We start from the raw sequence: 27,949 nt of genomic DNA, 5'->3' as shown, positions 1-27,949 counted from the left end.
GTTCCACTTTTGGGTGGAACTCTGCTTAGGTTGAGTATTCCCCCACGGCAGCTTCATCCTTGTACTAGGGCATTGGTTAAGACAGCACAAAATAAAGGTACCCCATGTGTGTGTGTGTGAAGTGACCCTGTAACCAAATGCCTAATGTAGCCCAGAAGAACCAACCCCTGGGTCATGTGACCCTTGCTTGATGCCCAACGAGTAGGGAAACAGGGAGGACGTGACAAACAACTACTACCCTACCGCCTTACACACTGAGGAATAAATCTACAGTGTAGACACTCCGATGTTGGTGAAGATACAGACACATTCATGTACCTGACTATGCTGTCAGTGCTTTGCTCCAACAGAATACTAAAGGGTGTCTATCACACCCTTTATGAATTCCCCCAAGTAAGTTTCAAAACCATAGATATCCTGGCAATTATTTTTAGACAGAGCTCAGCAATGGCAACCTTCAGAATTCATTCAACTTTAAGTGAAAAAAACCTATATGCTATGTACACACTATTCATCTTAATGAAGTTTTCATGCTTTATCTTTCCATCGTCCATATGTTGTACTTGTCACCTGTATACATTCTGAAATGTGTCCACCTAGCTTCAATGGGAAATTTGGTTTGTACAGATAATGCATTGCTTACTGAAGTTTATGGGACACTTTTCACATAAAAAACAGACACTGCTAACTTATGGCGATTCCGTCATAAACGCACCATAGAGCATCTGCATAGCGTGCCTGTGTCCTAATTTAGGAAATTATCTATCCAAACTAATATGAGAGCATATGAGTACAATTTATTATTTTATTTGGGGGTTACAGATAAAGATGTCACATAAAAAGTTACAGCTGGGAGAAGGAGATGCTTGCAATTATAAAAATACGACAAACACACTGTGGACCTTACACGCAGATGATATAATAATGAATTTGATGAAGCAAAGCTTTGCTACAACAGTTCTCTCCACTAGAGACTTGCTAATTCCTCTGCAGCAGATACATTTATATTAATGGCAGGCATGCAAAGGTGCCTACATGGAATAGAGGAACGTGTGTGTGTGTGTTACTATGAGGGGAAGAGAAAGAGGAGGGGTCAGGTGGAAGCAAGCTGATTTCCCTGCCATCTGTCTAGTTCTCGAAAACTCAGTGGAGAACTCCAGACCTATGGCTGTGTGCACATGGGGAGAGATTTAGACCTCCCAGGACATGTCCCAATGTAGACCACACCTGAGCACTGCTGTGTGCCCCCCAGAGAACAAAAATGGGGGCTCTGCAGTTTGCCCTCTGCTCCAATATGGGACGTGAGCCATCACAGCAGCTGAGAGCTAATCTATATCTGCCACACGTTGTGAGGTCCGTTATAATACTTGGTCTAAGTTTATTAAACTACCAGAAAGAATCAAACTTTGTGGGTAAATGGCCATGATAATGACAGAGCTCTGTATTCTGTACAGGTGACCTTAAAGCTGAACTCCGGTCTTGCTGTACCCTTAGTCTTGCACAGTTGTACAGACTCGTCTCATGTATATATTGCTTACCAGGGCTTTTTTTTTCTCAGAGAATAGGTGCAGGTACTCCCTCTTCCGAGTCACCCCTTATCTCCATCCACCACCCACCTCTGAGCATGATCCTGTACAGCCAGCAAGGATAGATCCCCCAGCCACAATAGATCCCTCCAACAAAAATAGTTCCTCCAGCAACTATAGACCCCTGATATAACGAGTGGGGGGCACCGGCGCCGCCCCCCCTAATCCATGCACCCGGCCCCCTAATCTACATGCAGGGCACTGGATGCATGGATTTCTATGAACTTTTTTTTTCTCTAATTGGCTTCAAAAAAGGGAGGGCTTGGGGCGCAGAGCACTGAACCCTGAGCCCACTCTGTTGTGTGACATTAGCAAATTAATATTCACTAATGTCTTCCTGCTTCTCCTCCCGGCCAATCAGGAGACCCTATTGCCAGGAGTCCTAAGACTCCATTGGCCCGGGAGTCCGAAGACCCGATTGGCCGGGAGGAGAAGCGACGGCCAGGTCACGGAGGAGACAGAGGGGGGAAGCCATTGTCACAGCCATGACCTGCACAGAGTAAGTGCGGGGCTGATGGGGGCCTGGCGGGGGAGAGGGCGAGCCGTGACTGGGGGAGATTGCAGTGTTGTCAATTGTGTGTGGTGGTGGGCTAGAGCGACCGGGGGGGGTTAGTGTGCGGTGGTGGGCTGGAACGATGGTGGGGGGTCTGTGGTCAGGTCTGTCTGCTGCCCCCCCTGACCGATGGAGCACCAGCCGCCACTGAATATAAGAATACAGTAGATCTCCCAGCAGCCATCATCAACAAACCCTCCAGCAGCCAGCATCAACAGACCCTTCCCTCAGCAGTAAATACCTCCCACCAACAATTGACCCCCTAGCAACATAAGATCCCCACCAGCAACAATAGGATCCCCCACTAACAACAATAGATCCCCCAACAACATCAACAGGCTTCCCCAGCAACAATAAACCCCCTGCCAGTAACAATACAGTAGATGTCCCAACATCCAGCAACAATAGATCCCTCCCTCAACAGTAGATTCCCCCCCTGCGCAATAATTGACACCCTGGCAACATAAGATCTCCCCAGCAAAAATAGACCTCCCCAGCAACATTAGATCCCCCAGCACATGGCATCAATAGACCCTCCAGCACACCCCACTCAGTAACATCCTTACCCTACGCCTTGATTTAGGTTGCCTTGTACATAAGGGAAACAAAAAAAAGATGTATAGTTTAGTCTTATGCCGCGTACACACGGTCGGACTTTTCGTCTACAAAAGTCCAACGGACGCCGACGGACTAAAGCTGGCTGGTAATCCGATCGTGTGTGGGCTTCTCCGGACTTTCAGCAGACTTTTTCAGCCTCAAATCCGACGGACTTTAGATTTGAAACATGCTTCAAATCTTTACGTCGTAACTACGACGGACCCCGAAATCCGCTCGTCTGTGTGCTAGTCCGACGGACAAAAACCCATGCTAGGGCAGCTATTGGCTACTGGCTATAAACTTCCTTATTTTAGTCCGGTGTACGTCATCACGTACGAATCCGTCGGACTTTTGTGTGGTCGTGTGTAGGCAAGTCCGTTCGTTAGAAAGTCTGCTGCAAGTCCGCCGAAAGTCCGCCGGAAGTCTGTCGGACTGGCTGTCGGACTTTTGTAGACGAAAAGTCCGACCGTGTGTACGCGGCATTAGTCTCGTGATGACAAAGTCATGATGATGAAACGCATCAGGGCGTGACCATGCAGCTACCAAGACTGGCAGCAGCTTGTATCTCTACCCGGCAATTACCGTGATCAGAGGATACTGGGGAGCAGTGAGAGCAGACACGCTTGCTATATAGTCAGTTATGATAATTACATGCTAGGTTTATCCCCTCCTACCTTTGCAACTTACCTTAAACATATGCATTTCCCTTCCTTGCTTTTAGCTGACGCTATGTCGCAGGCCGACAGCGATGACTTCGCCTCCGCCCTTCCATTACCCTTTGCGGGCTCAGCAAGCGGCGGCTCACAGTCTCACAGAGCTTGGACCATTTATAAAAAAACAAGCTCACAGCAGAACTGCATTGCAGGAGTGTTTCCTACCCTGTCACAGCTAGGAAAGCCAAGCTTTTTAGGCTGCTGTTTCCACCACCAGTGGCAGCCCTACCAGGCACCCAGGCATCACTGCAGTCTATTTTCTTAGCGACTACACAGATGCACTCCTTGGTGACCACACTGTCAACAGCAGTCACCGTCGTCCAAGCCAGAGTGGGAGCCCTGGAGGTTCACCCAGCCACGCCCCTACCAGCTCCAGTCACCACCGTCATTCCCGTACCTTCACTTAGAGGTACGCCCAACATCGGCACCACTGTCTTCTCTGCGCACCTTGTCCCACCAGGGCATCAGGAAGGACATCTTGGACAGCAATGACGGTAACTTAGCATCCCTCCTCATAGCAGTACACAACTTGGCCGAAAACAAGTCATATTCGCAGGGAGACGTCTCCATTGTCCTGAAGGCCAAAGACTTAATCGCAAGCTCACGGTCACAGAGTTTGTGCTAGCCTTGGGGACGGTCATAGACGTGCTATGCAGGGTGACCCCAACAGGAGGTAAGAACCGGACCCGTATCTGCATGCATTAGTGGATCTAGGTCACAAGTACCCAGGGTCCTCATTCTATGACTGTCACCGCTCATTTTCAGCTAAGGCAGCAGCCAGAATCGGGATGATCCTTTATCTCACGCCTCTTAGTGTTTCTCTCCCAGGTACAAGACCCTGACTAAATCCTTAAATTAGACGTGCCAGAAATAGCGGATCTGCCCATGTGGGACGACTTTCTCATAAACTGGAATGGCATGTCAATGTTCATTCCATCAGCATCTCCCTCTTCACCTCAGGTTGTCACGGATGCCGCAGCACTCACAGGTCCTCGTGGCAATTTTTGGCCATCTTTGGTTTGCAGGGCCATGGCCGTCAGAAATCCTCTTGATTCCCGGGTTCAGTTAGTCCTCCTCTTTGTTCAAACTCTACCCCATTGTTGCACCAGCTCAAGTCTGGGACAGCAACTGGGCAGGACAAACAGTGATGTTTGCTACAGACAACCAAGCCACAGCCAGTATTATAAATAAAAGCAGGTCCAAGTCGCTGGCCATCATGGCCTTCCTGCGCAGGCTGGTGCAACTATCCCCACAGCACCAATTTAATGTCTTCTGCATCTACATCAGAGACAAATGCAATACTCTGGCCACGCACTACCCGTTTTAACTTTGCATTATTCTTTTCGCAGGAACCTGGAACCGACACGACCATGTCTCTTATCCCACATTGGTTGTAGCTAAACCTCGGATCGATACAACATCTTCACGATGCTACCTGCCTTATTAATCTATCATTATCTCACAACACCCTGAAGGCCTACTGTACTGCCTGGAAGATCTATGACAGGTTCCTAGCCTCAAACCCCGGGGCAACATCAGGAGATCTCATCACATCCTGGCCTTCATATCATGCTGCTACACACAGTTGGCATTGTCTCACAATACCATTAGACTCTACTTAGCTGGCATCCAGCATTTCATCTCCTTACAAGATCCTACCAAACCATCTTTGTTCGCCGCCCATGCGGTCAAGACCATGCTGCGCGGTATTCACAGGCAACAACCCCAAATCAGTAGTAAACACCTACCTGTGACCAGCGCCATATTCCGAGACATGTCTACCATCATGTCACATTCCCCTTTGGGTTAATTTCCAGCCTGGTCATGCAAGCAGCCATCTACCTGGCTTTCTACGGCTTCTTATGCCCCAGTGAATTCACAGTCACCGTCCCAGTAATAAGATGTTACGTAGACACCACCTGACACGCCACCAGAGTTACTTCACCCCGCACCTCATGGTGTCCAAAACACAACAATCTGGTCCCGGGGTAGATATCCAGACTCCAACGCCTGGTGCCCCGTGGCCATTCTAGACCAGTTATTAGCTCATCTGTCCGACCTCTTGGAGGACAGCCCTTAATACCGTTCCCTACTTTCCCTTTCTACTTTTAAGTAGCCACCAGTTCACTAGACACGCCAGGATTCTTTTGCCCAACTTAGGCCTTGACCCCGGCCGATTTTCTGGAAATTCTTTCGCATTGGAGTAGCATCAGCCGCCTCACAAAACGGGGTCTCTACTTGCCCTCTAAGTAGCAACCAGTTCACTAGACACATCAGGATTCTTTTGCCCAACTTAGGCCTTGACCCCGGACGATTTTCTGGAAATTCTTTCGCATTGGAGTAGCATCAGCAGCCTCACAAAACGGGGTCCCGGACCACGTCATCAAGAAAATGGGCAGGTGGAAATCCACTTGCTTTGCTCGATACATCCCTACTCTGCAAGCAGAAAGGTCACGAGCCTTCAGCAAGCTTGTCCTGTAGTATGTTAGTAAACTTAAATAATTACCTCCCTAATCAGGTCTTTTGCGCCCTTCTCTGGACATACCGTCCAGCAGACCAGGGCTTACCGTCCAGCAGACCAGGGCACACTTCAAGTCCACTTTATGTTGTTAGTCTTGTGATGTGTTTATGTGGTTCATATCTCTCTGGACAGAGGGCTCCGACCATAAATAGGAAGGCCAGTATGGTGGCCTAAAATTATGGGAGGAGCCCGGGGATAGTTAAGCAGACCACTCATGATGGTCTGTGTCGGTTTCAGTGCGCGGTACCCACCCTGTCAGGCTTTCACGTACCTGACTGATGAACCCGATACAGCAGGGGAAGGTCTCCCTTACGTATCTGGTTCCCGGCCCCTGCTAGTATGAACAGAAGGCACGGGAGCAAAGAATGGTATGAGAGCCTGGCGGGTGACTTGCGGAAGTAAGGCCCAGGATCCTGGTGCAAGTGGACTGAAGGTCCTTGGTAAGCTGAAGCACAGGCAGCAGATGCAGAGCAGGAGCGGGTAGGCAGGTCCAGTCACAGGCAGAGTTGGCAGCAGGCGGTCATCACAGTACAAGGGAGCAGGCAGGTTCAGAGTCCAGGTCACAAGCAGGGTTGGCAACAGGCAGACAGCGTAGTACAAAGGAGCAGGCAGGTTCAAGGTCAAAGGCAGGCCGGGGTCAGATGCAGGCAGATAGCAGAGAGGAATCCAATAGACAAGCTGGGTATCAGGGAGATCAAATGTTCAGACAGGTTAACAGGAAGCACAGGTACTGGGAGCTGCAGATCGGACAACACTGAGCAAAGTGCACCAACAGTTTAAATATGGCGGTTGGCGCCAAACACCGTGCGCACGCGCCTAAGCGCACCCGCACACACAGGGCGCCTAGTACTGAGTCTGTTCTGGGATCTTCTCTGACAGTGCCCCCTCCTTAAGGGCAGCCTCCGGATGCCCATTTGGGCCAGTCTATCAGCGTGGGCACTCCAAAAATCCCTTAATAGTTCTTCAGCATGCAGGTTGTTTTCTGGTTCCCAGGAATTATCTTCTGGTCCATACCCCCTCCACTTGATTAAGTATTGGACTTGGTTGTGCCTCTTCCTGCAGTCCAGGATTGCTTCCACCTCAAATTCTTCCTCGTTGTTAATGATTACGGGTTCAGGTGGGCCGGTATTTCGACCAGGAAAGGAATTGGGAGTAACAGGTTTCAGCAAAGACACGTGAAAGACTGGGTGGACTTTCAATGTATCAGGTAAGTCAAGCTTGTAAGTCACATCATTAATTTTCCTCTTGACCGAAAAAAGACCCATGAATTTGGGACTCAACTTCCTTGAGAGGCAGGCCATTTTTAAGTTAACTGTAGACAGCCAAACCTGGTTGCCAGGTTCAAGGATGAGTTCTCCTTGCTTCTTCCTGTCAAACATCCTTTTATTGTATTCCTGGGTTTTAGCCATGGTATCTCTTAGTAACTTAATGTTGGTGAGGAAGCAGTCCATTGTTTCGGAGACTGCGGGAATTGCACACTCGGCTAAGGAACCGGGCAGGAAGGATGGATGAAAGCCATAGTTGGCAAAGAATGGCGTTTGTTTAATGGCAGAGTGCACAGAGTTGTTGTAGGCAAACTCAGCAATAGGCAGTAGAGAGACCCAATTGTCCTGTGAGAAGACAGAAAGGCAGCAGAGATATTGTTCCAGAGTCTGATTAGTTCTCTCCATCTGCCCATTCATCTGGGGATGGTAGGCAGACGAGAATGCTAATTCAATTTCGAGCGACCCACAGAGAGCCTTCCAAAACCTGGAAGTGAACTGAACACCTCGATCAGATACTATATTTGATGGAACTCCATGCAGTCTCACTATTTCCTTAATGAAAATTTTTGCTGTTTCCAATGCTGAAGGTGTGCCTTTCATGGGTAGAAAGTGAACCATCTTAGACAATCTATTCACAATGACGAAGATGGTGGAAAAACCCTCTGCCGGAGGGAGCTCTACGATGAAATCCATCAAATAATTTTCCAGGGCCTTTCTGGGACAGGTAAGGGTCTTAGTAGGCCCCAGGCTTTTGTTCGGCTATTCTTATTCCGAGCACAGGTGGTGCATGATTCCACATAGCTCTTGCAGTCGTTTGCCAGCTGAGGCCACCAAAATGTACGTTGTACCAGCTCTGTCGCCAACTTATGGTCATGGCAGAGTTCCAGTACTGCCACCCTCAGAGTCTCTAGAACCATAATTTTGTCCTTGTGCCAGAACATACCATCTTGCATGCTTACATTGTCTTCAGCAGATGGGGACCAACCCATGGAGGCTTGTCTTATTTGGGATAGGATATCCCCTTGAAGTAGCAAGACATTTCCAGCAGGAAGGATGGTGTCTGAAGGTAAGGATTCCCTGGAATCATGGAACATGCGGGATAATGCGTCCGGCATCCGATATTTTTAGTGCCAGGTCTGTACGTAATGTGGAACTGAAATCTGGAGAAAAACAGGGCCCACCTTGCCTGCTGTGGTCTCAATTTCTTGGCTGTTCTCAAGTACTCCAGGTTTTTGTGGTCAGTATAGACCAGAATGGGGTATGCAGCACCCTCCAGTAGGTAGCGCCACTCTTCTAGGGCGGCCTTGATGGCCAGAAGCTCCCGATCTCCCACATCGTAATTTTTCTCTGCAGTGGAGAGCTTTAGTGAGAAAAAGGCTACTGGATAGAGGAGGGCCTTGGCGCCTTGCCACTGAGAAAGTACTGCCCCTAATGCGAACCCTGATGCATCCACTTCAAGGACAAATGGTAGGGCAGGATCTGGATGTTTCAGGATGGAAGCAGAAGTAAATGGCTCTTTAAGTTTTTCAAAGGCGATTTGCGCCTTAGGGGACCAACAGAATCGGTTCCCTTGCCTGGTCAGTTCAGTGATGGGGGCAATTATTGCAGAAAAGCCCCTTATGAACTTCCGGTAAAAATTGGCGAAGCCAATGAGGTGTTGGACTCCTTTGTTATCAGAGGGAGCGGGCCAGTCCAGGATAGCTGCCACTTTTTGGGGATCCATCTTAATGCCGTTGATAGAAATGATTAGGCAGAGGAACTGGATGCACTGGAGTTCAAACTCGCATTTTTCCAACTTGGTGTAAAGTCCATGCTGCCTGAGCCAGGTTAATACATTTCGGACATGCCTGCGATGCTCAGTGACTGAAGAGGAAAAGATTAAGATGTCATCTAAATACACTATAACATACAAGTCCAGAAGGTCACAGAAGATATCATTAACAAAGTGTTGAAATTTCGCTGGTGCGTTGCACAGGCCAAAAGGCATGACAAGGTACTCAAAGTGCCCGAACCGGGTACGGAAGCCTGTTTTCCATTCATCTCCCTCTCTAATGCAGATTAAGTTGAAGGCACCACAGAGATCTAGTTTGGTGAAGATTATTGCAGAACCCAGTCTTTGGAAAAGTTCGGGCACGAGAGGTAGAGGGTAACGGTTCTTGATGGTTATTTTATTTAGTTCCCAGTAGTCAATACAAGACCGTAGAGACTGATCCTTCTTCTCAACGAAGAAGATGTCAGCCCCGGCCGGTGAAGTGGATGGACGGATAAAACCTCTCTTCATATTCTCATCAATATAGACCTTAAGGGTATCCAGCTTCTGCTCTGTTAGTGGAAAAATTCTTCCAAAAGGGACCTCAGATCCAGGCAGAAGTTCTATCGGGCAATCATAAGGTCTGTGAGGAGGAAGGGTCTCTGCCCCCTTTTTGCTAAACACATCAAGAAAGTCCCGATATGGAGCGGGAATTGCCTGCTGCAATTCAGTGTCAATGTCCAGACAGAGGAGTTGAGTGGGTTTTATGGAGGTACTGTGCAGACAGTGCTGTTGACAATAACTGGAGACAAACTTGATTTCCCCAGTGACCCTGTCAATGTTAGAATTATGGGCCTGTAACCACGGCATTCCCAGGATAATAGGAAAAAGTGGTGAAGAGATGGCGTCCAATCGCAGAAGTTCCCGATGATGAGTGCCCATGATGGCCAGCAGAGGGATAGTCCCTTGGGTGACAGGACCAGAACTAAGGATGGAGCCATCAGCAAGGTGTACAGCGAGTCCCTGCGACTTCGATTGGAGAGGGATGCGGTTGGTAGCAGCAAAAGTTAGGTCAATGAAGCAGCTGCATGCTCCAGAGTCAATTATGACTGAGACTGGAAGATCCTATCCTGGAAGCTGTAGAATAATGGAGAGAGCAAGGTGGTTAGCAGGATTAGGCAAGGCAGGTGCATACTTAGGAGAGGTTGAAAGGGACTTATGTGTCTTGTTAGGGCAAGATCTCACGTAGTGACCCAATTCCCCGCAATACATACACAGATTGTTGACACGTCGGCGCTGCCGCTCTTCTGGAGTGAGAGACAGGCGGAGAAGACCGAGCTGCATCGGTTCGGGGGTATCGAGGACCGAGGTATGTGGTGCACGAGAACATTGGCCGACAGAGCTGGTAGCACTAGGGACATAGGGGAGGACCCAGGTAGGACGGAATTGGTTGGTGGATCTCTCGGAGCGGCGCTCCCTTAAGCGCCGATCTATTTGAACGGACAGGTTGATAAGGTCATCCAGAGATTGGGGTATTCCAACCCGTGCCAACTCATCTTTAAGCTAATCAGATAAGCCCATACGAAATTGGTAACGCAGGGCAGCATCATTCCGGTCCGTATCCGAACTCCAATGCCTGAATTCCAGGACATAATCTTCTGCAGGTCTACGCCCTTGTTGTAGAGTGTACAAGGTGGATTCAGCGGAGGCTTTTAACTGGGGGTTCTCATATAGCTGAGACATAGCAGCAAAGAAGGCATCCAGGTTATCTAGAAATGCTAACTTTTGCTCCAGAAGACGGTGGGCCCAGGTCTGCGGTTCACCGGACAGAAGAGAAATCACAAAGCCCACCTTAGTTGCTTCCAAAGAAAAGGTGCGTGGTTGTAAAGCAAAGTAAAGTTGCGGGCATTGCGGAAGGACTGGTATTTTTCTACGCTCTCCAGCAAATCTTTCGGGTGTAGGGACCCTAGGCTCAGGGGGTAGCATTACCACTGAGGGTGCAGATGAGAGTCCGGCAGCAGAAGCAACTTGAGGGTTAGCAGGTGAAGACAACACCTGGACTCGTTCTTCCAGTCTAGTATAGCCTTCCTGAAGGCTCTTCACAGCTTGTGTGAGCTTGTCTACACAGTTCCTCCATGGGAGAGGTTCCCTGCTCGGGCTCGGACATGGCTGTCCGATACTGTCAGACTTTCACGTACCTGACTGACGAACCCAATACAGCAGGGGAAGGTCTCCCTTACGTATCTGGTTCCCGGCCCCTGCTAGTATGAACAGAAGGCACGGGAACACAGAATGGTATGAGAGACTGGCGGGTGACTTGCGGAAGTAAGGCCCAGTATCCTGGTGCAAGTGGACTGAAGGTCCTTGGTAAGCTGAAGCACAGGCAGCAGATGCAGAGCAGGAGCGGGGTAGGCAGGTCCAGTCACAGGCAGAGTTGGCAGCAGGCGATCAGCACAGTACAAGGGAGCAGGCACGTTCAAAGTCCAGGTCACAAGCAGGGTTGGCAACAGGCGGGCAATGTAGTACAAAGGAGCAGGCAGGTTCAAGGTCAAAGGCAGGCCGGGGTCAGATGCAGGCAGATAGCAGAGAGGAATCCAATAGACAAGCTGGGTATCAGGGAGATCAAACGATCAGACAGGTTTACAGGAAGCACAGGTACTGGGAGCTGCAGATCGGACAGCACCAAGCAAAGTGCACCAACAGTTTAAATAGAGCGGTTGGCGCCAAACACCGTGCGCCCGCGTGCACCCACGCGCGACCGCACAACGGCGCGCCGGCGTGGGCCGGCACGCACCGGCGCACACCAGGGTGCCTAGTACTGAGTCTGTTCTGGGATCTTCTCTGACACACCCACCCATTCCCTTTCTCAGGGTACTTCTCTTAAAACAATTTCTCTACAGAAACATCCATTTATTTTCTTAGGGTATGCACCCTTCTCTGGGCATACCGTCCAGCAGACCAGGGCTACTTTATGTTGTTAGTCTTGTGATGTGTTTATGTGGTTCATATCTCTCTGGACAGAGGGCTCCGACCATAAATATATATATATATATATATATATATATATATATATATATATACACACATTAATACAGCTTTTTTTCTGAGGGAGATATGTGTTTTCTCTAATTGCAACCCCACCATCTTCTACTTTGGGAGCATATTCTCTCTCAAGTAACACAGCCCGATTGAGATGGAATCATTAATCACAGAAAAAGGCCCACATCCTCAAGTCCCTCTTGTTATGGGGATTTTAGCCTCTATTTTATAAAAAGAGGAAGAGAAGCCTTCATATTGTGTGAAATTGCTCCACTCGTAATTATGGAAGTGAATCACCATGCAGTGAGCTTACCCAAAAAATATATGAAGATTAATATATAAAGGGACAGGGTTTATTCACACTCAGTTATATAGTACAAACATATATCACTCTATTACTTTTTTTATCTTTTTGTACTATATTGGGTGTGAATAAACCCTTTCTCTCAATATATTTATCCTTATGTTACTCTATATGCCTGGTGTGGCAGGCTGGTATCCTTCAGGCACAGTTTTAGGTTTGCATTAAAATAAACAATAAAAGAAAAGGTTCTAAAATTATAAATCTGGGGAACAAGGTAGCAGTGGTGTACCTAGCAAACTGCTGGTGGACCAGATTTGTAGAGATTCGCTCATCTCTAAAGTTGACATTGCTGCACAGAAGGGTGCAGGGACTCCAAGCACTTTGTTGTGTAAGAAACTGGTGGGAACCTTGTCTTATTTTGCCATTCAGTGTTATGGTTCTTAATTAGTGCCCGCAGGCTGGGCTGAGTGCTATTCCCAGCGGGGACGAGTGAAGGGAGTGTGACTTGGGAACTATGCTTTCATCTATAGCGTGCAACTGTAACACCCCCTCCTCTTCTCACCCCAATATGTATACACAAATACACACATTTCTTACAAGTGCTGTGCAAGGCACATCTGCAAGGTGCCAGTCTGATATTGGCACACAGAATGTGTGAATATACTTCTTATTTTCATGCATTCAGCTAGTTAACATATCGATTTATAGATATTGGCAAAACATAATTTAAAGAGATCCTGATTCATAAAGTACCTAATTCTAAGGACATTTTCTCAACCTATGTAGTTGTTTTTACCCTTCAATAATTTGTTCATATTGCTGGCTTGGTGTATAGTTCATTATTATTATACAGAATTTACATAGCGCCAATAGTTTGCGCAGCGCTTAACAAAATAAAGGCAGACATTACAGTTACATTACAATTTGGAACAAGAGGTATCAGAGGGCCCTGCTCATTAGAGCTTACAATCTAAAAAAGAAGGGTCAATTGATACAAAAGGTAATAGCTGTGGGGGATGAGCTGATGGAGGAAGTAAAACAGTGTATTAGTTAGAAGCAGGATAGGCTTCTTTAAAGAGAAGGGTTTTCAGGGATCATCTAAAGATGGATAGATTAGGAGACAGTCGGACAGATTGGGGTAGGGAGTTCCAAAGGATGGGAGAAGCTCTGGAGAAATCCTGGAGGCGAGCATGGGAGGAAGTGACAAGGGAGCTAGAGAGCAGGAGGTTTTGGGAGGACCGAAGAGAGCGGCCTGGTTGGTATTTTGGGACTAGGTTAGTGATGTAGCTGGGGGCAAAGTTATGGATGGCTTTGTAAATTATTGTTAGTACTTTGAATTTTATTCGTTGGGTGAGTAGAAGCCAGTGGAGGGATGGGCAGAGAGGGGTGGAGGACACTGAATGGTTGGTAAGGTGGATGAGTCTTGCAGCGCCATTCATTATGGACTGAAGGGGGGATAGTCTATGTAAAGGTAATCCAATGAGGAGGGAGTTGCAGTAGTCGAGGCGAGAGATAACCAGGGAGTGAATTAGAAGCTTGGTCGTGTCATTAGTTAACCATTTAAGCCCCGGACCATTTGGCTGCCCAAAGACCAGAGCACTTTTTGCGATTCGGCACTGCGTCGCTTTAACTGACAATTGCGTGCGACGTGGCTCCCAAACAAAATTTACGTCTTTTTTTCCCCACAAATAGAGCTTTCTTTTGGTGGTATTTGATTACTTCTGCGGTTTTTATTTTTTGCACTATAAACAAAAAATAGCGACAATTTTGAAAAAAAAAAAACGCATTTTTTTTTTATTGCTATAATAAATATCCCCAAAAAAATATATATAAAAAAAAATGTTTTTCCTCAGTTAGGGGCGATACGTATTCTTCTACATATTTTTGGTAAAAAAAAAAATCGCAATAAGCGTTTATTGATTGGTTTGCGCAAAAGTTATAGCGTCTACAAAATAGGGGATAGTTATATGGCATTTTTATTAATATTTTTTTTTTTTCACTAGTAATGACAGCGATCAGCGATTTTTATCATGACTGCGACATTATGGCGGACAGATTGGACACTTTTGGCGTGATTTTGGGACCATTCAAATTTATACAGTGATCAGTGCAATTAAAAATGCATTGATTACTGTGTAAATGTGACTGGCAGTGAAAGGGTTAACCACTGGGTGGTGCTGTAGAGGTTAAGTGTGTCCTAGGGAGTGATTCTAACTGTGGGGGGGGGCTATGTGTGACACGACACTGATCACCGCTCCCAATTACCCAATTCCAGGGAGCTGTGATCAGTGTCAGTGTCACTAGGCAGAACAGGGAAATGCTTGTTTACATCACGGTTATCCCCGTGGAGTCCATGGGACACTCTCGCGCGCCCGCAAACTGCTTCTTAAAGGGCAACATACAGGTACTTTAATCTGCCTGTACGTGCCATTCTGCCGACGTATATCGATTGAGCCGGTCGGAAAGCGGTTAAAAAGGGGCATATTCTGGAAATGATGCTAAGGCAACATGATTTGGACAGGGATTGGATGTGGGCCTGAAAGGACAGTTCAGAGTCTAAGGTTACCCGTAGCACCCTGGCATGTGGGGACGGACTGATAGATGTGCCATTAATCTTGACAGAGAAGTCAGGGGAGGGGGCACATGGAGGAGGAAATATTAGGAGCTCAGTTTTAGATAGATTCAGTTTGGGGAAGTGGTTATACATCCAGGCTGATATGTCTGTTAGTAAATCAGTGATACATGAGGAGATTGATGGGGTGAGCTGAGGGGCAGAGAGATAGATTTGGGTGTCATCAGCATACATCATTAGTTTAATGAGTGTTAGAGCCTCTGTTGTATCTCTGGGCCCTTACTGGGGTGTTTTCCCTTGTTTACTTTCCCTAATAAACAGACCGCCTGGATAGCAAGAAAGTAAATCTACCAAACAAGAAACAACACATCAATAAAAACCCACAGAGGCAGTAACTGGAACTGATCCCCTATATGGTTCTGTCTGCAGCAGCTGTAAGTTGGCTTTCTCTCCTCTACCCCCCGCAAGCTTATATCGCTGCAGAGTGGGACATACAGGAGATCAGTTCCAGTAATTGCCCCCCCCCCAACCCACCGTGCCTCTCACCCTATCTGTGCACCATACATTTTACCCTGCTGTATGCCGCTACCCGCACAGTGCTGCCGGCTTCCCTCCTCTCCTTCCCGCTGGCAGCTGCAAGGACACAATAAGATCCTTCAGGACGGAGAGTGGGGGAAGGGTCTAATAAATGGCATATTTACCAACCCCTTCCTTTCCTGAATGAACTCAATGAGTAATTGGTACCGATCACTATTGTGTTCATTCATAATTGAAGCATAGTAAACTGTGCTTATTTGGTGGAGTCTGCCAAGTTGGTTGTATGGGGCCCTGTGATTTCTAACAGCAGCTCTGCTCCTGAAATTTTTCCTCTCCTCCTTTGGCACTTCTCAGGGTGGGTTTTCTTATGGCCACAACAGTGGACCATGCCTGTCTAATGCATGTTCAAATGGCCACTGGAAGCCTATGTGACAGGATAACAATGCAGGAGAGCACATGGGACACAAGGAGAGGATATTTTCACCCCGTACCTAGAAGTACTTGATCAAGAATCCTTATAGCAGGATCACCAACTATTATTTTAACAAAAGCTGCAATTAAAATAAATAATGAAAATGACAGAACAGTATCCACTAGCAACTAATTTGAACTGACTGTGCTGAAGTCAGACCAGGACAAGATTGTGATTGGTTGCATTGGGTTACTAAACTAAAAAAATAAGAACTGCTAATAAATAAGGCTGCTTATGTTTAATTGACCCTTGTGTTTTTGATTTGCCATGCTTTCTTTTGCAGCAGCAAAAGAACACATTAAGATGAAGCTTTACAAAAAAAAAACTTTCTGTAATATATAAATATGTGGTTGTTAATAGAATACATTTCAGCTATTATGTTTACTTAAATAAGGCTTTGATGTAAGAGAGGAGCCCGTGATGGCTCCAAGGCTCCTAGCAATGGGGGTAAGGCGTCTTAGAATGGCGTTAGGGGGTGGAAGATTATTAATTCAGCACTGGAAAGAGATAATTTGAGAAAGTTGGAAGACATCCAGGATGAGATAGATTTCAGGCAATTAGTAATTATGGAGTTAAGAGAGGGAGGAGATGTAAATTAAAAGGTGACAGTGAAGGAGCTGATTAAAGGACCAGTAACAGATTCTTTATAGCTCTATATTTCAAATATTTCCCACTCACTCCACACTGGATTTGTTCAGTGTGGAGCTTTCGGTGTTGAGAGCAAGTATAAACCCAAGAGCTCTGCTAACTGTCACCCCCGAAAACATAACCCTACTTATGCCTAAACCTGTATTCGAAAAGAATGCCTTAATTTGTCTGTTACAATATTTTTTATTGTAATTCAGCAAAAAAAAACGCATAACTGCCCATGCAGGGGCCAGACATGAAATGAAAAACATAGGAGCTAGAAAGAATCATATACCTGGTAGCCAATATTAGGTAACACTGGGTCACAGGACTGGCAACTGATATCTAACAATAGGGAAATTGTGACCCTAGGGCAAGGTTGCCAGCATCTCAGGAATTACCTACTCGAGGGAGCAAGCCCCTGGACAGATTACAGGTGCCCAAAGACATGGGTAGGAAGAAACCAGAGGAGGAAGGAAGATAGAAAGCAGAAGAAGAAAAAGTGATAAAATAAGAGAGAAAAAGGAGAAAAGAACTTCTCAGACTTGGAAGCACCGCAGGTGGTAGTCATAGACAGCTCAAGCAAGCCAAGAGAAGCGTGGGGAACATGTAGATAATGCCTTAATTTTTAACACCCCTCAGCACTAACACTTAACACATAAAGTGAACCTGTACTTCGTCCATGCAGGACAAAGGAACGGTGAAGCATGTAACTCTCTTCCTTTTTTCCGGTAATGCAACACCAAATGCTTGAGTGACATATTGCCACGCTGAGCACTGTCAAGTGGGTGAAGGAGGAAGGCTCTTGTAATCTCTGGTTAGACCACTTTGGGGGAGAGGGGATATTAAGTGAATCCATTAATTTATCCTGTGTGGTTCTCTATAACTCTTGGCCTAAGGGCTTGCTCCCACAAAATGTGTTGCAATTAATCTCAGCACCTGACAAGTATTTCACCAAGCAGTCTGGCAAAAGTAGGATGGCAGCAGAAACCGATACACAAAAAAAATGCCAGTGCATTAGGGGTTGGCAATTTGCTCAGCTGCTTTTTATTGGTTCCTATTGAAGCCACTCTGATCTGTCCCAAGTCTTCGCCCCTCTTCCTCTTCCATAGCAGTAGCCAGGAACCAGTAACAAGCATTTGTTCCTGAAATGTCTGCAGCACCTCACCTCTCTGCCTCTTAAAGCAAGAAACACAAAGCACTACAGTCAGCCAGGAAGACAGCCTAGGAGCACCTGAGCTTTATGGAATGGAGAGTGGACAGTGTACTATTAGCAGCCTGTTTATTTTTGTGCCCTTTGTATGTTCCCTTGTTGCCACTCCTGTTATTAGTACAGTCCCTAACTAGAAAATCTCTGTCTCACATGCTACTGTTCAGTTAGTTTTACTTTCCAAGCAGGAACACAGCTTAGGATTGTCATTGACTTCTTAAACTTCAAAGGACTGAAAAAAACATCCTTTGTATTGCACTTATCTAAAGAAAAAGTATGTTGGATTCACCCTCCGTGTCTTATTAAAGAGTCAATGTGCCTATGGACTGTACTAAGCTAGCAGGTGGCCATAATATCTGCACACCAAGTCTACGAAAGTATATAATTGTATATACCGGTATTTATTTTTATTGCATATATACCGGGTATGCCCTCCAAAAGAAAAGAAGAAGCCTCTCTGGCCAAACTCAAAGTTTTGGAACAAGCTACATAGGAAGAAGAGGAAATCTGCTAGTGCATCTTGTACTCTCTCCCTAGATTGGCAATGCTGCTGTCCAACAGTGGCTCTGTTGCTTCTCCATCAAGAGTGGAGCCACCCTAAGAATGGAAATGTGATAGATCTCTAGGTAAGAATATAGGGGGAAAAAAATGCAGCCATCACATAAGGACTGGTTGGCTGCAATATATTAATTTTTTGTTTTTTGGTTTAATACTGGTTTAAATGCTCAGACCATGACTATGACACACATGTATCAGACTTACATCGAAGTCCCTTTATACAAAATTCCATGTCCACCAAAGATCTTATATCCTCGTCAGATCATGGTGGGGAGAACCATAAACAGCCACCTCTAATAATCATATTGAAGTACGGTATATTTAAATATAGGGTTACATCACAAAGAACTGTCTGAAAAAAAAAACAGTGCAAAATAAGTTTGTTTAAAGTGTTTCCTCGAGGTCAAACAACGTAAGCTGTTAAAATGTAGGCTGACTTAGATAACCAAATCAGTCAGTCTTTTGCAACGTCAGAGTTCTTCAACAAGTTTAATAAAAGGGAGAAGTATTATCCTATACTGCTGACACAGTAGAAACCACAGGAAAAAGTGCCCATACTGAAGAATTTATTATTTCAGAAATAAAAATTACTGAAGGAATTCATATATCTACATTTATCGAGTGTATTCAAATACCTAATGATAGAGAGTAGATTCCTACATCAGAAGACACACATGATGTTTTCTTCCTTGATTTGACTGGATACATCCTACCACTTGACAACAATGCCAAAATCATGCTCCTTCTGGAAAAATACATTCAAAGAGTGCACAAAATGCAAGAACAGTTTAATTGATGTAACAATGGTGCCTATGCCCAAAGAACAGAGATAGGTTGGGTTGGTATCATTGGTCCTCACCCAAGTAAGAAGCAGAATTAATGCGTGTACTTGTAAAAGCAATGTTAAGAGAATTCTGGACACCACTTTTATCTCTCAAACCTAATGCTATGGGGGCTTGAAGGATGCCAGTTCTTATAACAAGGCTTCTCACAAGTATAACTTTATAAAATTATCTACTTCAATAGATGCTACAGAGTTGCTCACAGAGGACTAGCTGCAACTTCAGGCTAGTTCTGTCATTGATGAAACTACACAAATTCCATACTGCTGAATCTGCACGTCAACTACAAACTCAAGAGACCCAAGATGATACAGCTAACAGCTCACATCTGGAACTCCTCTAACAGTTAAATACCTAAGAAACTCATCAGAGTTGTCTTCATCAGTCAATGTGCAAGCTGGAAGCAGAGTCTCCTAAGAATGGACTTTTCAAGAAGTTTCCTCAACCAGAGTCTATCCGACTTCCATCAAGAAGGGACCTTGCAAGCCTTGCCACCCTTTGGGAAGTGACCAGATGTCTTCATGGTTTATTCCAAGATATGTCAAGTTCAGGACACCGAAGATCCATCTGAGACTTCATACTTCCCTTATAAATGTATGCATATACAGTATGTTTGCATGCTTTTCTTTCTTTTTTTATGTTTTTCAGGTCCAGAAGACAGCTTCATCTATGTTTATAGACTTGGTGTTTATTGTTGTTGTAATGTATTGCATAAATATTGGTATCTACTGGTACCAGGCAAAGAATGTGCTGCCTGAAACCTGTTTATTTTTGTGTCCTTAGTACATTCCCTTGTTCCCCCACCTGTTTGATGTTAGTACAGTTCCTAGCTAGACACTTCCTGCTTCTCACTCTACTGATCAAGTATAGTTTTATCTAAAAAATGGAAAAGCATTATTTGCATTGCACTTATCTGAAATAAAACTATGTTGAACTTATTTTCCTTTTGAAGAATTAATCTGCCTGTGGATTGTGCCTGGTCAGCAAGTGGTCATACTGTCTGTACAGACTGGGTAGAAGGAAGTATGTTGTTGTGTATATTGGCATTTAAAAAAGAATAGTTGGGGCCACAAAATTTACGAACTGACCCCATGCGATAAGGAAAGGGCTGCACTTAAGGAGTGCTGCACCCCCCCCCAGATTTCAGTTGCTTTACTTTGAAGGGAGGTACTCTGATGTGAAGGGGGTGGTTTGGGTGTGAAGCAGGGAGACTCTAATGTAAAAGAGGATGACTCTGCTGTCGTGGGGGGACTCTATTTTGAAGGGGGATGACTTTAATGTGATGGGGAACTTTAATGTGCTTGTAAATGACCCTAACTTTGATGTAAAAGCGGGTTCTGACCTGATGAGGGAACTCTGAAATGAAGAAAGGGCTCTGGTGTGATGAGGGCTGACTCTGATGTGATGGGGTGGACTCTAATGTGATGGAGGGACCCTAGTGTGATGGAGGGACTCTGATGTGAAGGGGCGCTCTTACATGAAGAGAGGACTCTAATGTGAAAGGGGGGCTCTGATGTGAAAGGGCTGAATCTGATGTGAAAGGGGCTGACTCTGATGTGAAAGGGGGGGGACTCTGATGTGAAGGGGTAAAGCTCATATAAAAGGGGCTCCCCCATGTGGCACCAAAGAGGGGGTGAAACATTAACCAGTGCAGTTGTCAGCCCAATAAATAGTGTTTGGGACTGGGGTGCCTTGTGATTTTGCATACTTTTAAAGGGTGCCGTAACTGGAAAAAGTTGGAGAAATGCTGACCTGATACGTGAACTCTTTGTCGCTGCAATGTAGAGACATAGGGAACTAGCATGGGATTGTACACCCCATTACCACTCATTGTACCATAAGAACAACAAGGATTGTGGAAAAGTTTAAGCCGCTGCCCCTTTATTGGGTTTAAAACAATTTTAATTATGAAATGAACTTTAACCTTTAATATCAAGCAGAACTGCTGTTAACCATTAACAGACCAATATGCTTAGTCACTAAGACTCAAGCAGCAATACCAACCAAATAACAGTTTACCAACCACTGTCCACCCACAAAGTGGGCAACATTACCCAAAAGCCAGGTTACCAACATGGTCGCACCCCACCACCGTGGCCTAAACAATCACTTTTTACAATCCAGCATGGAAAATGCCCTTACCAATATCTGAGAAAATGTACAAAAACATACTTCCCAAATTTCTGAAATTATAAAGAGGGACACCCTTTTACACAGTAAGTAGCAAAGGACATGTCCCCAGTTACAGGATCCTCAAAGATCTAAAATGCAGAAATTGATTGGCTAAACAACAAAATTGCTTTTTTCTTACCTCTACTTTTCCTTTATACTGTAATGGCTTTTCAAAATAACAAAATGCAGTAATCTAGCCACTTACCCACTGGGCACTTATACCCCCTTCCTAACCAGGCAAATTTTTGCTTTCAGTGCTCTCACATTTTGAATGACAACTACTCAGTCATGCAACACTGTACCCATACAATTTTTTTTTCACACAAATAGAGCATTCTTCTGGTGGTATTTAATCACCACTGGGTTTTTTATTTTTTGCACTATAAATGAAAAAAAGACCGAAAATTTTGTAAAAAAAATGAATTTTTCTTTGTTTCTGTTATAACATTTTAGCAAATTAGTAATTTTTCTGTATGAATTTCGGCCAACATTTATACTGCTACATATCTTTGGTAAAAATAACCAAAATCAGTGCATATTATTTAGTCTTTGTGAAGGTTATAGAGTCTACAAGCTATGGTGCCAATCACTGAAAATTGATCACACCTGATGTACTGACGGCCTAATTTCTTGAGACACTAACAAGCCAGGAAAGTACAAATACCCCCCAAATTACCCCTTTTTGGAAAGTAGAAATTCCAGGGTATTTAGTAAGAGGCATGGTGAGTTTTTGAAGCTGTAATTTTTTCCCACAATTCTTTGCAAAATTAAGATTTTTTTTTCACAAAATTGTCATGTTAACAGGTTTTTTTCTCTCACATGGCATATGCATACTTGCAACTACACCCCAAAAGACATTCTGTTACTCCTGAGTATGGTGATACCACATGTGTGAGACTTTTTCACAGCCAGGTCACATAGAGGGTCCCAACATGCAGGGAGCACCGTCAGGTGTTCTAGGGATATAAATTACACATTTCATTTCTTGACAACCTATCACACTTTTGAAGGCCCTGGAGCACCAGGACAATGGAAAGGCCCACAAAATTACCCCATTTTGGAAAGCAAACACCCCAACGTATGTTCTATTAGGCATAAAGAGTCTTTTGAACATGTCATTTTTTTCCACAAGTTTTTGGAAAATGTGGAAAAAAATGAAAACGCATTTTTTTTAACACAAAGTTGTCAATTTCTAAGATATTTCTAACACCTAGCATGTACATAGCAAAAATGACACCCCAATATACATTCTGCTATATACCACGTGTGAGACTGGCCACATACTGAGGCCCAACATGCAGGGAGCACCGTCAGGATTTGCACTGATATGGCATAGATGAGGCATGGATGAGCACTGATGTGGCATGGATGAGCACTGATGTGGCATAGATGAGAATTGATGTGGCACGGATGAGCACTGATGTGGCATGGATGTGGCATGAATGAGCACTGATGTGGCATGGATGTGGCACAGATGAGCACTGATGTGGCATGGATGAGGCATGGATGGGCATGGATGAGGTATGGATTAGCATGGATGGACCCGGATGATCACTGATGTGACATGGATTGAGCACTAATGAGGTATGGATGAGTACGGATGAGGCATGGATGGGTATAGATGAGGCATGGATGGGCACAGATGAGGCATAGATGTGCTTGGATGAGGCACATCTATGCACGGATGGGCATGTATGAGGCACAGATGAGGCATGGATGGGCATGTATGAGGCATGGATGAGGCACAGATGAAGCACAGATGGGCATGGATGAGGCAGGGATGAGGCACGGATGGGCAAGGATGAGGCAGGGATGCGCACGGATGAGGCACGGATGAGCATGTATGAGGCATTGATGGGCAGGGATGGGCACGAATGAGGCACGGATGGGCAAGGCACGGAGGGGGATGTATGAGGCATGGCTGGGCATGTATGAGGCATGGATGAGGATGTATGAGGCACAGATAGGGATGTATGAGGCATGGATCGGCATGTATGAGGCATGGATGGGCATGTATGAGGCACAAATGGGCATTTATGAGGCAGGGATGGGCATATATAACACACGGATGAGATATGAATGGGCACAGATCAGCGCTGTGGGCACTTCAGATCCAGCCCACAGCACTGCTGCACCGGCTCCCTCCTCTCCTCTCCACTTATTTGTAGACAGAACAGTTCCCATCTAATTTAGAAGGTCTAATTTTTTGAATACACCGAAATGATTGACTTACAGGTGAACAACAAGGATATCCAAGACAGCTCACACTTGCAAATAGGGAATATAAGCAGCAAGCTATTCCAAATACATACTCCATATACCCTGCAACAAGAACTGGAATTTTAACAGGAGGAAAAATAAAATCCTCTGCACCAGAAAACATATGAATGCCAACTATTCATACTATTAATTTATTTTTTTTATTATAAAAGGTGGGGACATGTGTAATAAATGCAAAGAGCAGAATGGACATGAAGAGCAGGGCGCCCATCTAGGTCCTGATGCACTGCCTATGTAGCAGCTGCATGTCCTGCACCATCAACATCTTTTAGGGACAGGTTTAAAGGTGTACCTAATAAAATGGACAGTGAGTGTATATTACCCTCTTGTAAGCTGTTGACAAGAATTAGTGAAAATAGATCATTAAAGTGACCTTGTCACCACAGGGTCACGGAAAGCTATGCACAATCTGTTAGAGAAGAGCATCAATGCCTCTCTAATGGCCTGTGTCTTCAAACTCTAGCACTTTACTGTTACCTGGCCACTGCAGATATTCTGCACTTTTGGATGTGTAATTACCTGCTCCTCCCATCACATGATTGTATGTTATTAGGATACACGGGCCAGTAGAGGATGCAGGTATATGACACTAAGAAGAATCAAATAGATGCAGAGATCAGGGATCAGCAAAGCACCAGAGTTTGGAGATGCAGACCACCCGAAGAATAATGCCCCGTACACACGGTCGGACATTGATCGGACATTCCGACAACAAAATCCATGGATTTTTTCCGACGGATGTTGGCTCAAACTTGTCTTGCATACACACGGTCACACAAAGTTGTCGGAAAATCCGATCGTTCTGAACACGGTGACGTAAAACACGTACGTTGGGACTATAAACGGGGCAAAAGCCAATAGCTTTCCTCTCTTAATTTATTCTGAGCATGCGTGGCACTTTGTGCGTCGGATTTGTGTACACACGATCGGAATTTCCGACAACGGATTTTGTTGTCGGAAAATTTTATAGCAAGCTCTCAAACTTTGTGTGTCGGAAATTCCTATGGAAAATGTGTGATGGAGCCCACACACGGTCGGAATTTCTGACAACAAGGTCCTATCACACATTTTCCATCGGAAAATCCTATTGTGTGTACAGGCCATAAGTATCGATGCTCTTCTTTTACAGTGGTTTGTTTACAGGTGACAGATACTGCATAACCATATTTATATTTCATGAACGGAAATCAGTTGTAACCAACGCATAGCATTATTATTCTCATTTTACGTCACACCCAAAATAGCTGGTATTTTTTTCTGGGAAAGGTGGCATCTCTAGTCGCCATTCATTTTGCTACATTTTCTATGTCCAAGCAAAATGCACTGGAGAATTTATTTTTAATAGTCTGTCTGTTAGAGGTGGCCCGTCCATAAGGGGTGCAGGGGCACCACCCCCCTAATCTCTATACGCACGGCCCCTAATCTCCATGCAGGGCACTGGACGCATATAGTTCTACAGGTTTTTTTTTTTTGTGAAGCACGTGATTAGACTCGGAGGCTTGAATTGGTTTTTAGAAAAGGTGGGCTCGGGGCACAGAGCACTGCTCCCTGAGCCCACCCACTTGTGTCAATAGCGAATCAACATTGTCTTCCTGCTTTTCCTACCAGCCAATCAGGACAGGAAACGAGTCCTGAGACCGGATTGGCTGAGAGGAGAAGCTGGGGAAGCTTCCCGGGACCCGGATAGGGTAAGTGCGGGGGCTGGCGAGCGGGCTTGCGAGCAGGGCTGATGGGGGGGTTTGTTTGCCCCCCCCAAAAAAAAAAAAAATAGAGCACCAGCCGCCACTGCTCTCTATACTAATGCTTTGTGTTGCAGCATGAAAATATATCAAATGTATGAATGAGTCCAACACGTCCACCACATGCAACTGCAGACTGAATTGAATCATTGCCTACAGTGGTGGAAGACAGTGCATCCATTCCAATTTGCATACTGTTAGCAGATGCAGAAAACAAAACTCCAGTGCTTGTATGTTAAACAGTTGGTTCACACTATGAATGCCTCTCTGTGTCTGTGTAAATCCAGGAAGCAAACAGGCAGCAGCTTCAGCTGCCCACAGTTAAAATGGTTGCAGCCAGACTCGGTAAAGGGAGATTTCTGAAGCATATTTGGCAAGTACAGAATCACAGTATATATAAAATAAGATGCAAAGTGGTTTGAGGGAAGCTTAGGAATGGCAAAGATGCTTTTTTGTATTACAAATTATGTAAGCAGACTACAGTTCCTCTTTAAATAGTAACTGCACTTTTGGTGAAAAAAAATCTACTCTTGATGAGTAATGTACATTGAACATTGCAAGGATTTTAACAAACTTTGTTGCAGATGCCTTACTTTTGTTGCTCTGAAGAAATAACTGTTTGTTTGTTGACGTGTAAAGTGAATGGGAGTGACTTTCATTGTTAATCAGCTGATGCACTTGCAGTGTTCTAATGAGGAAAGCTGCAATGTTTGCATACCATTAGAAGTGATTACCCTTTGGGAGTATCTCACAAAAATACATTTTTTGTTGCAGAGGATGAAAATCTGACTTGTATCTTAAAGAATATGTTACTTGAATCATTGCCTACAGTGGTGGAAAACAGTGCATCAGTTCCAATTTGCATGGTGTTTGCAGATGCAGAAAACGGAACTCCAGTGCTTGTATGTGAATGAGCTTTAAGAATACGTTCACCTTTTAGAACATGTTCAGGGGCAGCCTGTCCATTAAGGGCGTATGGGCGCCGCCTTCCCTTTTCCATTGCCGCTGTCACCCCCTATTCATGTGTCCGGCCCCTTTCAGGACGCCATGCGCATGAATTACAGCGGCAGGGTTTTTTTAAAGCACCTGATTAGAGCCAGAGGCTCTAATAGGCTTCTAAATAGGGTGGACTCGGAGCGCAGAGCATTGCACTCGGAGCCCACCCAGGTGTGTTAGAAAAGCCAATGAATATTGGCTTTTCTAACACTGAATCGCCTCTCCGCCAATCAGGAAGTACGCTTCTGATGCTCGTTTCCCAATTGGCTACAAGGACAGGCGATCCTACTGGTCACCTAGGAGGAGAAGGAGGGAGATGCACAGCGGAAGCCGCCGTGATCCACAAGAGGGGGAAGAGAGAAAGCTGTCGCTCACCGGACATGCTGCCTGCCAACCCGGTTCCCAGATGGGGTTAGTGCAGAGCTTTGATGTCCCGACCATCCTCCCTGGAGGGGGGGGTAGGGGGTTGCCGCCCCCGACCGACTGGGGGGGGTGGCTGTTTGCCGCCCCCAAAAGAAAATAACCACCAGCCGCCACTGAACATGTTACATGTTCCACTCATATTTAGGGTGGAGCATGTACCATTTTCCAGCAGCTGCAGCCTCTCCCCCGTCACCCCAGTGACACCTGGCCATATCATTCATACACAGTCCTCTGTGAATGGGAAACTACAAGTCCCGACAGCCTTTGCGGCTGTTGGCTTATAGTTTTAATAAACTACCACGGCCCGCAAACTACCTGCAAAAAGATGTGCATTTATTATTTTTTTTTATTATTATTATTTTTTTTTAAAAGGGGAACTTATCCCTTAATGTAGACTTCTTGAAAAATCAGTGAGCCAATCACACAAGCAGGAAATTATATTTCTGGGGAAGATCTTTGCACCTACTGTGTACAGAAGGCCTCCAGGTTACCATATTGGCAGTTGGGACTTGTAGTTTATTCGTTCACAGATCTCTGTGAATGAGGAACGCAGTTGTATGATTTGAAGTCTGACAGCTGCTGCAGGGAAGAAGAAGCCTTCACAGTGTCAAAAGGGAGGTTGTTTTGGGGGTCCACTTGTCATCATATTGCATGTTATACCCTAAATATGGAAGAAACATGTACCATGGTCTTAAGGTGAAGTTAGCCTTTAAAGCAGACCTTCCACCAAAAATAGACTTTGGAATTCCAACCTTCCCCATTTACAATATTAAAAAAAAAAAAAAAAATTAAAACATATTTTTTTGCTTTAATTTTCTTATTTAACCACTTGCCGACCAGCCGCCGCAGTTTTACTGCTGCAGAATGGCACAGTTGGGCGAAACAACGTTATGTAACGTCGCTTCGCCCTGTGGCCACTAGGGGCACGCACGCACGCACACTGCTCGCCCCTGGAACCAATGCGAGTGCCCGGTGCGATGACCGCCGGGCTTCTGCGATCACTCGTTACACACACAGATCCCGGTTCTCTGAGGGGAGAAGAGACGGATCATGTGTTCATACAAAGTATGAACAGCGATCTGTCATCTCCTCTAGACAGTCCCATCCCCCCTTCAGTTAGAACACAAAGAGGGAACACAGTTAACCTCTTGATCGCCCCCTAGTGTTAACCCCCAGCCAGTGACATTTTTACA

The sequence above is a fragment of the Aquarana catesbeiana genome, linkage group LG02 (assembly GCF_042186555.1).
Source record: "Aquarana catesbeiana isolate 2022-GZ linkage group LG02, ASM4218655v1, whole genome shotgun sequence".
Taxonomy (NCBI): Eukaryota; Metazoa; Chordata; class Amphibia; order Anura; family Ranidae; genus Aquarana; species Aquarana catesbeiana.
The sequence above is the reverse complement of the archived record's forward strand: the minus strand, read 5'-3'. Positions refer to the sequence as shown.